Below are 10,185 nucleotides of genomic sequence, written 5' to 3' on the forward strand. Positions count from 1 at the left end.
TGTTCACACAACTTGGGTGAAGTCAGTCCACCCTATTCTACTGTATTCCCCAAAGTCCTCCTTCATTGTGTTTTAAATTTTATTACTATTTGAAATACTTTATATATCAACAATTTATCTTCTTACACTTTTGAAGTCTCAATTTTCAATATATTCTACAGCTTTTGTATCATTGCCTGACATTTGCAGGCAGGCATTGAACACACTTCACCTGTTAAAATGCTTTTTATCTCCAAGTTTGATAAACCACCTCTAATTAAGCCATATGTGAATGCTAAATACGTAGGTGCATGTTCTAAATATTTTCCTGAAGTACATAGATGTCCCGAATATTTGTCCTTAGATTGTTGGTTTGTTTCTTGAATACTATAGTCCAAAAACCTTTACAAATGCGGTTCATGTTATGTAACTCATCCTTGAATCTTCCAGAAGATTTTGTAAATCTTTCAATCCTTGTCCCACTTGAAACCCTGTGTTTTCATGCTTAGTAATACAGCTCCATTTTCCACCTTCCCTGTTCTGCAAACTTGTATACACAAGATACCATCTCATAATGTAGAAGAAAAAAAAATGTCTCATCTATCCCTTCCTCCTTATTCTTCAAAGTTCTGGGTTTCTACTCCTTTCTGAGTTGAGTCCATTGTTTGGGTTTACCATGGAGTAAATTGATCAGTGCTATGGCTCCCTCCAGCCATTGCTCTGTCTGTCCTTACTAAGAGAGTGAGGAATTCATACCACGTTGCAAAGGCAGATGCTGGAGTGAACCCACGATAGGGTGATTCCACCCTCAGGACCACCAAGCCCCAGCAGAACAATAATATCACAGCAGCAGCAACTAAACCAACCCAGTTGAGTCCCAATCTATCCCCTCTCTCCTCTTTTTTTTTTTTTTTTTTTTGGCGTGGGTAGGCACTGGGAACCAAACCCGGGTCTCTGGCATGAGAACTTTCCCTGCTAAGCCACTGTGCCCTACCCTCCCTTGTTTTTTAAAGACAGTTTTGCAGATAACAAATTCTTGACTGGCAGTTTTTCTCTTTCCCTATCCTAAATATATCACAACACTGCCTTTTCACCTCCATGGCTTCTGATGAGAAATTAGAACTTTGTCTTATTGAGCATTCCTTGAATGTGATGGATGCTTTTCTCTTTCTACTTTCAGAATTCTCTCCTTATCTTTGGCAGTTGACAGTCTGGTTGGTATGTGTCTTGGAGTAGGTCTATTTCAGTTTATTCTGTTTGGAGTATGTTATTCTTAGAAATATACGTTTATGTCTTTCTTAAGAGCTGGGAAGTTTTCAGCCATTATTTCCTCAAATATTCTTCCTATTCCTTTTTCTTTTTCTTCTTCTGGGACACCCATAACATGTATGTTTACACACTTCATGTTGTCATTCAATTCCCTAAAGACCTCTGCTCATGTTTTTCACTTTTTTCCTCTACTTGTTTTTTTGTCTGTTTGACTTTAGATGTCCTGTCTTCTAAGTCAATAATCCTTTCTTCTACCTGTTCAAATCTGCTTCTGTGTGCTTCTGGTTTTTTTTAGCTTATCTCTCATGACTTTCAGTCCCTTAATTCTGCTATATTACTTTGCATGCTTTTCAAATCCTTCTTTATGTTCACCAGTGTCTTCTTATTATCCTTTATATCTTTAGCGATATATTCCTTATCTCCTTGAACTGGTTTAGAAGATTTATATGAATATCTTTGATTAGTTATTCCAAATTCTGCATCTCCTCTGACTTTTAAAATTTTTCCTTTGACTGGCTGTGTTAATCAGGGTTCTCCAGAGAAACAGAACCAACAGGATATATCTGCAAATATCAGATTTATATAGGTTTCTCATGCAACTGTGGAAATGGAAGAATCTGAAATCTGTAGAGCAAATTGTGAAACTGGTGGCTCCAATGAAGGGTCTGGATGACTTCCACAGGAGAGGGTTGCTGGAAGAAGAAGCAGTGAAAGAGTCTATCCCCTTCCTTAAAAATCTTCAACTGATTGGATTATCTCATGGTGGGGGGATACTCCTTAGTTGATCACAGGTGTAATCAGTCACAGATGCAATCAACTGACTGATGATTTAATACACCAACCTTCTAGTTTATCAACCAGCCATGAAATATTTTTGTAGCAATGGTCAGGCCAATGCTTACCTGCCCAGATAACTGGGTATAATCATTTGGCCAGGTTGACACCAGAACCTAACTATCACACTGGATCATATCTTCCTGTTTATTAGTATGGCTTTAATATTTTGTTCATATCTTGGAATCTGATTATCTTGATGAGATTATTCTTCAAGTCTCTTTTTTCTAGGATTTTGTTGTGTTAAGGATATCCTTGACTTTTGAAGTTCATCATGTTCCTCATCCAAAATGGAGGCAGACCAATTCTAAAGGCCCCTGAGGAGAGGGTCAGGAAAGACGCAGGAGCCTTTAGTTCAACTTCCCAAGAGTATGCTTTCCTGACTTTCCTAACAAATGGTGCAATTCACCAAGAAGCCTTTTGATAGTTTCCCAAAAATGTGCTTTCCTGGCCTTTCTATTAGATGGTGCTCTATGGCAACCTATTCCCTGCAGCCCTAAGAAGACAAGGTATTTTTAAGCCCATGTCTAAAAAGCTGTCCTGCCTCTCATGTAGATTGAAACAATGGTGTGGTTAGCACCTGTCTGGGACAGGCTAAAGAAGTAGGACCTAACAGTCTAAATTCCCTGTCTAATAGCTGTCCAGTAGCTGTTTTGAGGAAATAAGTGAGACCTGCAACTCTCTAATCCATCTTTCTGGAAGTCACTTCCCACTCCTTAACCTGGAAGGGAATCAGGTATTCAGTGAATAATTGTCAAATGCCATAGTTGAGAAAGTTGGAGATATTCTATCAATTGAAGTGGTTATCTTGAGTTATATGGGAGAACACAAATTAAAAAAATGAAGTGACTGTTTTGCTCACCCAGTGGCTGAGTATATAAGGAGCTGGGAGACTTTGTTCTAACTTCCTGGGAACCGGTCCTCATCCCCAGAGGTATCTTTCTCAATAAAACAGTAACTTTTGCTCCCTTCCCTAATTAAGAATATAATTCCTGAGAAAAATTATCTTGGAGCATCATTCCATGTCCAAAGAAACTGTCTCTGGGGTACTAACAGATTACCCTTGTCCCCAGGGCCATTTTGAGTTAGAGATGTTTTGCTGGACTAAGAAGTTTTAGAGGGGAAGTGGAAAGAATAAACAAATGAAATCCTCTTCCCGTTGTTAGCATTGCTAAACCAGAGATATGGTGGGAGTGAGGTGGTGAAGATTACTTTCTCCAGAAAAGCAGTCTGCTTTGTATTCTATTCTTAATAAGAGGCTCAGTTTGGGAGGGTGTTTCTTATTTTTTTTCATCTGTGTCAACTTTATTGGATGTTATCATATCATAGACACAAAAAAGAATATAAAATTTAGTATCTGATGTTCAAGATTTGAGGAGCAGTGCAGTATAGAAGAAAACATGCCTTGGTTTAAATTCCAACTTTAGAATTACTTAAACCTCTCTGAATCAATTTCATGCATTGTTGGAATGATTTAATGAGATAATACATGGAAAACACCCTATACAGACCTCAGAAATACTTAAGAATTATTTGTCTAATTAAAAATGAGGATAGTTTGTGGTTGAATTTTTTTTTTATGATTATTTTTGGGGAAAAGGTAATTTCAAGCTTTTCATTCACATAAAGCAAGACAAGGATTTTTTTTAATAGTTTAATATATTTTAGTCACAAACTCAAAAACAACATAGAAGACAGACAACATTAAAACCATGTATTTGCATGTAGGACAACTCAGAAAAGTATAGTAAATGGATGGAATCTACTGTATAATAAAAATACTTCAAACATCATTCAGTTGCCATTAATAAGAAATTTGCTTCTTTTAAAAACATCCAAACATTGGCATTATCTAGAAAATTTTAGTAGGTTTATTTATAATTATAATTGTTATAAAGTTAAACTGTTGAAACTTGTTCACTGAAACCTTTTGACTTGCATTAATATTCTGTCACCATATTTACATTAAAATTTAACATACAAGTGAAAAATGGAACCCCCCCCATACCAGATTTCTACTCCCCATTTTTTCATTTGCAATCATACTTAGATACCTTTTGACCCTGGGTGGAAGAAAAAACCTAAGGTTCAGAATTACCAACAATAGGGAGAAGAAAAGCAAAAAAATTTTGAGAATAAAATGTTTCCCATATTTTTAAACTTCTTTTTTAAAGAAGTTTTATTCATTACAAGGTGTTGAAAATGAATGGTATACAGGAAGAAGTACAATCAATGCAAACTAGGGTCTATAGTCAACAGTAACATTGTAATATGCTTCTGCTGAATATAACAAAGGCATTATGCCAAAACTAAATGTGAAGGGGGGGAGGCATGGGGGAGGGGTATAGCTCACCATCACCTTTGATGTTTCTCCCACTCTATGGGTATTTGGGCTATGCCCATTCTAACCTTTTCATGATGAAAGGGGCTGTCGATAATATGGGATTGGGGGATGGAACTAGTTGTTGTTCTGGAAAGGCTGGCCCCTCTGCATTTCAGGACTTATCTGATCCAGGGACCCATCTGGAGGTTGCAGGTGGGTTACCCTAGTGCATGGAACCTTTGTAGAATCTTATATAATGGTCTAGGTGTTCTTTAGGATGGCAAGAATGGTTTGGGTTGGGATTTGGCAAGCTGTGATAGGTAGCAATGTTTAACTGAAACTTGTGTAAATGTGACCTCCAGAGTAGCCTCTTGGCTCTATTTAAACTCTCTCAGCCACTGATAATCACATTTGTTAAACTTGTCTTCCTCACTTTCGTTCAGATGACATTGTTGATCCCATAGTGCCAGGACTAGCCTCATCTCCATGGACTATTTTTATGATGGAAAGTTTTAAATTATGAATTCAATTATTTAAATAGATCTAGAACTTTTCAGATTACTTGCTCCTCGAATGAGCTTTGGAAGTTTCTGTTTTGTGAGGAATTTGTCCATTTTGTTTAAGTTATCAAGTTTATTTTCATAAAGTTCATAATATCCCTTATTTAGCATTTTAATACCTGGGATCTGTATAAAGATATTTTCTTTTTCATTCCTAATATTGGTAATTTGTATTTTTATTTTGCTCCTTGGTCAGTCTGGCTAGAGATTTACCATTTTTATTGATTTTCTGAAAGAAATAAATTTTTTTCACTAATTTTTCCCTAATGTTTTACTGTTTTCAATGTCATTGATTCTTGCTCTAATCTTTATTGTTTTATTTTGTATACTTGCTTTGGGTTTAATTTGCTATTTTTTTAGTTTACAGTTATAAAAGCTTAGAAAATAATTCATAACTTTTCTAATGGAAGCATTTAGCTAGGTCCCACAAATTTTAATGTGTTGCATTTTCATTTTTTATTCAGTTCAAAGCATTTTCCTTTTTTTACTTCCTTCTTGATATGCGGGCTATGTAAAAATGCATTCTTTAATTTCCAAACATTCTTTAATGTCCAAATAGCTCTATTATTGATTTCTGGTTTAATTCTGCTGTGGCCAGATAATATTATTTGTGTGATTTCAATTATTTTAAATTTGTTTGGTTTGTTTATGGTCTACAATATGATCTATCTTTGTGAGTATTCCATTGCATTTGAAAAGAATGTGTATTCTGCTCTTGTTGAAGGGCATGCTCTATAAATGTCAGTTAGGTCATATTGACTAATGACGCTATTCAGGTCTCCTATATCCTTACTAATATCCTATCTACTCATTATTTCCATAACAGAATGAGGAACATTATGTCTTCTCAGTGATCAACCTCTTTATCATTATGTAATGACCCTCTTTAATCCCTGGTAATTTTTCTTTTTTAAAAAATAGACTTTTTAAAATTGACTTTATTTTGTAGGTTTACAGAAAAACTACACAAAAAATACAAGTTTCCATACCCCTCCCTACCCTACCTACACACAGAGTTTTCACTATGAACATCTTGACTTATTTGTTACACTTGTTACAACTGATGAACCAATACCATTAGAATGATATTGTTAACCAAATTCCATAGTTTACATTAGGGTTCACTCTTTATATTTTACAGGCCTATGATTTTTAAATTTTTTTCTGGTAACATATACAACAATAAAATTTCTGTTTTAACCACTTTCAAATATAGACTTCGGTGATATTAATTACCTTCACCATGTTGTGCTACCAGCATGACCATCCGTTACCAAAACTTTCCACTCCCCACACAGAAACTGTACCCATTGATAAAATTTTTTTTAACAATAAAAGGTTAAGATCTCACAGCTTTACTGATTCACAAATTAGGTAGCATTCCACCCAGAAAGTAGAAGGGAACTCTAAAAAGTGGTAGAAGGGGCAGGTTTATATAGACAGGCTTATAGAACCAACAAGGAAGCTAACAGTATAAATTACTCCATTGATTATATCAAGATATTATCTTTGCTTAGCTAACACCAAGCCAGAGGGCTGGGACACACAAAGTAAATTGGAGCGGGCAAACTATGATTGCTTCGCCTGAGGTTTCAGGTACTGGGAGAGCCAAGCACTCACAAGAATCAGCAATTAAGTTTGGGTTTGTTGAGATGAGGTAAATTTAGCATGAGTGGCTCCATCTTGTGTCTATGTGATTTATTTAATGATCTCCCTCCTTTTGATCCTGCTCTCTCAGTCACTGATAGCTGTGATCAAAATAGAAGACATGAAAAATAATAATAATAATAAATAAAAGAAGGCAAAAAGATTATTAAAAATTTAAAAAAAAAGTAAGGCATAGGCAGCATTTTGTTACTGCTTGGAATTTCAGCGTAGTATTCATAGGCCATGATGCTAAGCTTGTAAGTGGTTGGGATGCCAGTATCTCCTCCTTGTTCATCTCTTTCTCTCTCTCTCTCTTTTTTTTTTTTCTGATTATTCTAGGTACAGAGAGTTTATTTATATAATCACAGGCAGTTGGGTGTGCCCCTTTAAAGCTCTTCAGCAAACACAGCACACCAGAGAGACGATAATGATCACTATGAGCAGTAAAATATCCAATATTTGGAGTATACTCTTAAGCCAAAGTACTTATACCCAAATTAATTGAAGTCAAAAAGATTTAATGTGACTTTGAGGAAGGGCTTACCTGTTTAAGCCATGTAGCCTTTTAATTGTTTTGTGTAGTTGAGTCTCAACTTCCCAAGATGTGTTTACCTTAGTACAGTAGATTGTGTTGGCAATAGTGCAAATGCCTCCTTGCTCAGCCAACAAGTCATCAAGTGCAATCCTTAAACTAATGAGTCTAATGATTGTTGCTGTGGAGCTGCAGATCTAGTGGTAGATTTCATCATTTTTCTCCTGTGATTGACAGATTTCTAATCACGTGTTCACTAATGTTCACTTCAAGCCAAAGCAACAACAGTGTGCCAAAAGAGACAAATTCAGAATCGTGAATTCCCCCATGCAAATCAGGTTTGTTCAAGAATGTAAATTGAGGTGAGTAGTCCAAAGAATGGTATCAAATTGATTATTAACTTCTAAGGGGACAATTAGGATTCCGAGGGTATACTGTGCTGGCACTGTCCAACAATCCATAGAGGGAGCCCCCCACATAGGGTAGAGGTTTTGCTTACTCTGCAAATGAAGATAAATTCTGAAGGGGTGCAACCCACCCCTAATGATTTCCTGGTCATTTCTGGAATGCCAGTGGAAAGTTGCCTGAGCCATCACTCATCTGGTTCTACTTGGAATTGTTACATCTTGTATTAGTCAAGGTTCTCTAAAGAAAGAGAACCAACAGGAGATATCTGTAAATATCAGATTTATAAAGGTGTCTCTTGCACCCATGGGAATGGAAGTGTCCAAAGCAGGCTATGAAGCTGGCAGCTCCGATGAAGGGTCTGGACGACCTCCAGAGGAGAGACTCACTGGTTGAAGAAGCAGTAAAAATGTCCCTCTTCTTCCTTAAACTCCTCAACTGATTGGATTATCTCATTGTGGGAGACATGCCTTAGTTGATAGCAGATGTAATTGGCCACAGGTACAATCAACTGACTAATGATTTAACATACCACCCTTCTGGTTTATCAACCAGTCATGAAATATCCTTGCAGCAGTGGTCAGGCCAGTGCTTTCCTGACCAGACAACTGGGCATCATCACTTGGCCAGGTTGACACTAGAATCTACCCATCACACATCTGGAGAGAGTACCTGAGGATGTGTGTAAAAAGGGTATACAGACAATGGTTGTTCCATTATTTTTGCAATAGGGTGAAAATAAAAGGCTTACCTGTCCCCTGGGAGTAAATATAAGACAGGGCAATTCAGCTCCTGGGGTAGTGATCCTGACCTGATAAAGGAAAAGGAGATTGGAGATGAGTGATATTTACACAGGTGGCATTTGGGACCTGAAGAAATTAGTCACAGGTAAAACAATTGGGGCTCTGGCATGCAAGAATACGTTTTATGATGACAATTCCAACACTGTAAGATTATCCCCTTTTGAATGGTCTGGTAGAAGCACTCAATGGCATTGTCTTTAAAGGCCAGTAGAAGGACAGAGTATAAAGAAAGGAAAAGGAATTTATGCATTATGAGAAGAAGAAAGTCCATGAAAAGTCTTGATCCATTGTCTTGGGGACAAGCAGTCTACCTCACAACATTGTCTGCTTCACTTCCTTGTTTGATTTTTCAGATCTCCAGTGTTGGAACAGGTCTAGAATTCTGGTGGAATCTTTTTTAGTTGAGAAATGTGGATGCAGAATTCAACACCTTGTAACTTAAGTGCAGTGTCAGAAGTCAAGAGCACTTGGTAGGCTCCATTTTGAGGTTCTATGTCTTTTGTTGGTGACATTTCCAATAAATCCAGTCTCCTAGTTTTAGGCTATGATTTGTCAGATATCTACTGTGTGGACCAGGAAAAGCATCCTTTACCTGTTAGGGATTGTATTTGGCATAATATATTAAGGATTTGCAATATTGAGTTGTGTCCTGGTGTGGCAATAAAGGATTGTTGGCCAATTTCATTCCCAAAGACATAGTTCTACAGTAACAATTTCATGTGGGATGGGCTTATGTTTTCCAAAGGGAGTAGTACAAATAGTCATTAGAGCCAAGGGTAAAACCAAGTAAGCCAGTGTCTTCAGCTAACTTAGGCAATTTTAGTTTAAGTATACCATTTATTTTCTCTAACTTGCCCAAGAATGAGGATGGTAGGAACAATGCCAATGCCAATTGATTTGTAACATCTTTCTCAGGGCTTTAACAATTTGTTTAGTAAAATGAGTGCCACAAGCACTGGAAAGGACATTTCCTTGATACTCAGGTTCAATTCTTTTAGTGCGATCCTCTATTTTGATTATTGCGACCATGGAGCTAAATATAATAGTGGAAAGGAGATCATTCACTTGTTATCCACTTTTAATAGGCATACCAACAGAAGTAAGGAACCCTCTATGTTTCCATAGCATGCCAAAATCTTGGGCTACCCCCAAAGCATATCAGCTGTCAGTATAAATGTTTTATAACAGTTTTCCTATTAGATAGGAGTCATGCTCAAGTAAGAGCCTGGAGTTCATCATGTTGGGCAGAAGAAAATTGCAGAAGACTACCTCATATTTTTCTTTTCTTTTTTTTGTAATTTGAACAATTTTTTTTAATGATTACCTTGATTTTATGTATATTTTACACTACTTCTAATTTATATCCTTCTGGTCCGTGAAATAAGGAATTTTACCAAATTCTCCTTATAATTCTCCCATATAATTATAGTCACTGAGCAACTGGATATGCTGACACAACCTTGGGAGTGGGTCATGTGCCTTCCCCATTTCTCAAATGTTTAGTTTCTCTACTTTCCTTAGGTCTCTGCACCTCTCTCCATTTTTTCTAGATGAGAAGACTACCTTGTTTGATCAGTTCATGTTGGATGGTGACTGCATAATCCACTTGGAAATTTTCATTAGAATTTCTAGCATAAGAACTATCTACAAATAGAATGGGATCTATGTTGGGGGGGTAAACTTTAAATCAAGACAGGGGATTACTATTGTGAAGCTACCATTTCAGTCATGGGGTTCCCTTTCAACAGATAAAGGTAGAAGGGTTGAGAATGTTGCAGTGCCTCAGTGAAGGTTAAGAGGTGACATTAAGAAGCTTTATAAGAGGTTAGTCCT

At 36.8% G+C, this 10,185-nt stretch overlaps 1 pseudogene; it reads right to left on the reverse strand.

The window, feature by feature from the left end:
- Positions 1-155: 155 nt before the first annotated feature.
- Positions 156-6,210, reverse strand: LOC143679183 (trafficking protein particle complex subunit 6B pseudogene; annotated as a pseudogene).
- Positions 6,211-10,185: the final 3,975 nt, after the last annotated feature.

This window comes from Tamandua tetradactyla, chromosome 4, assembly GCF_023851605.1.
Source record: "Tamandua tetradactyla isolate mTamTet1 chromosome 4, mTamTet1.pri, whole genome shotgun sequence".
Taxonomy (NCBI): domain Eukaryota; kingdom Metazoa; phylum Chordata; class Mammalia; order Pilosa; family Myrmecophagidae; genus Tamandua; species Tamandua tetradactyla.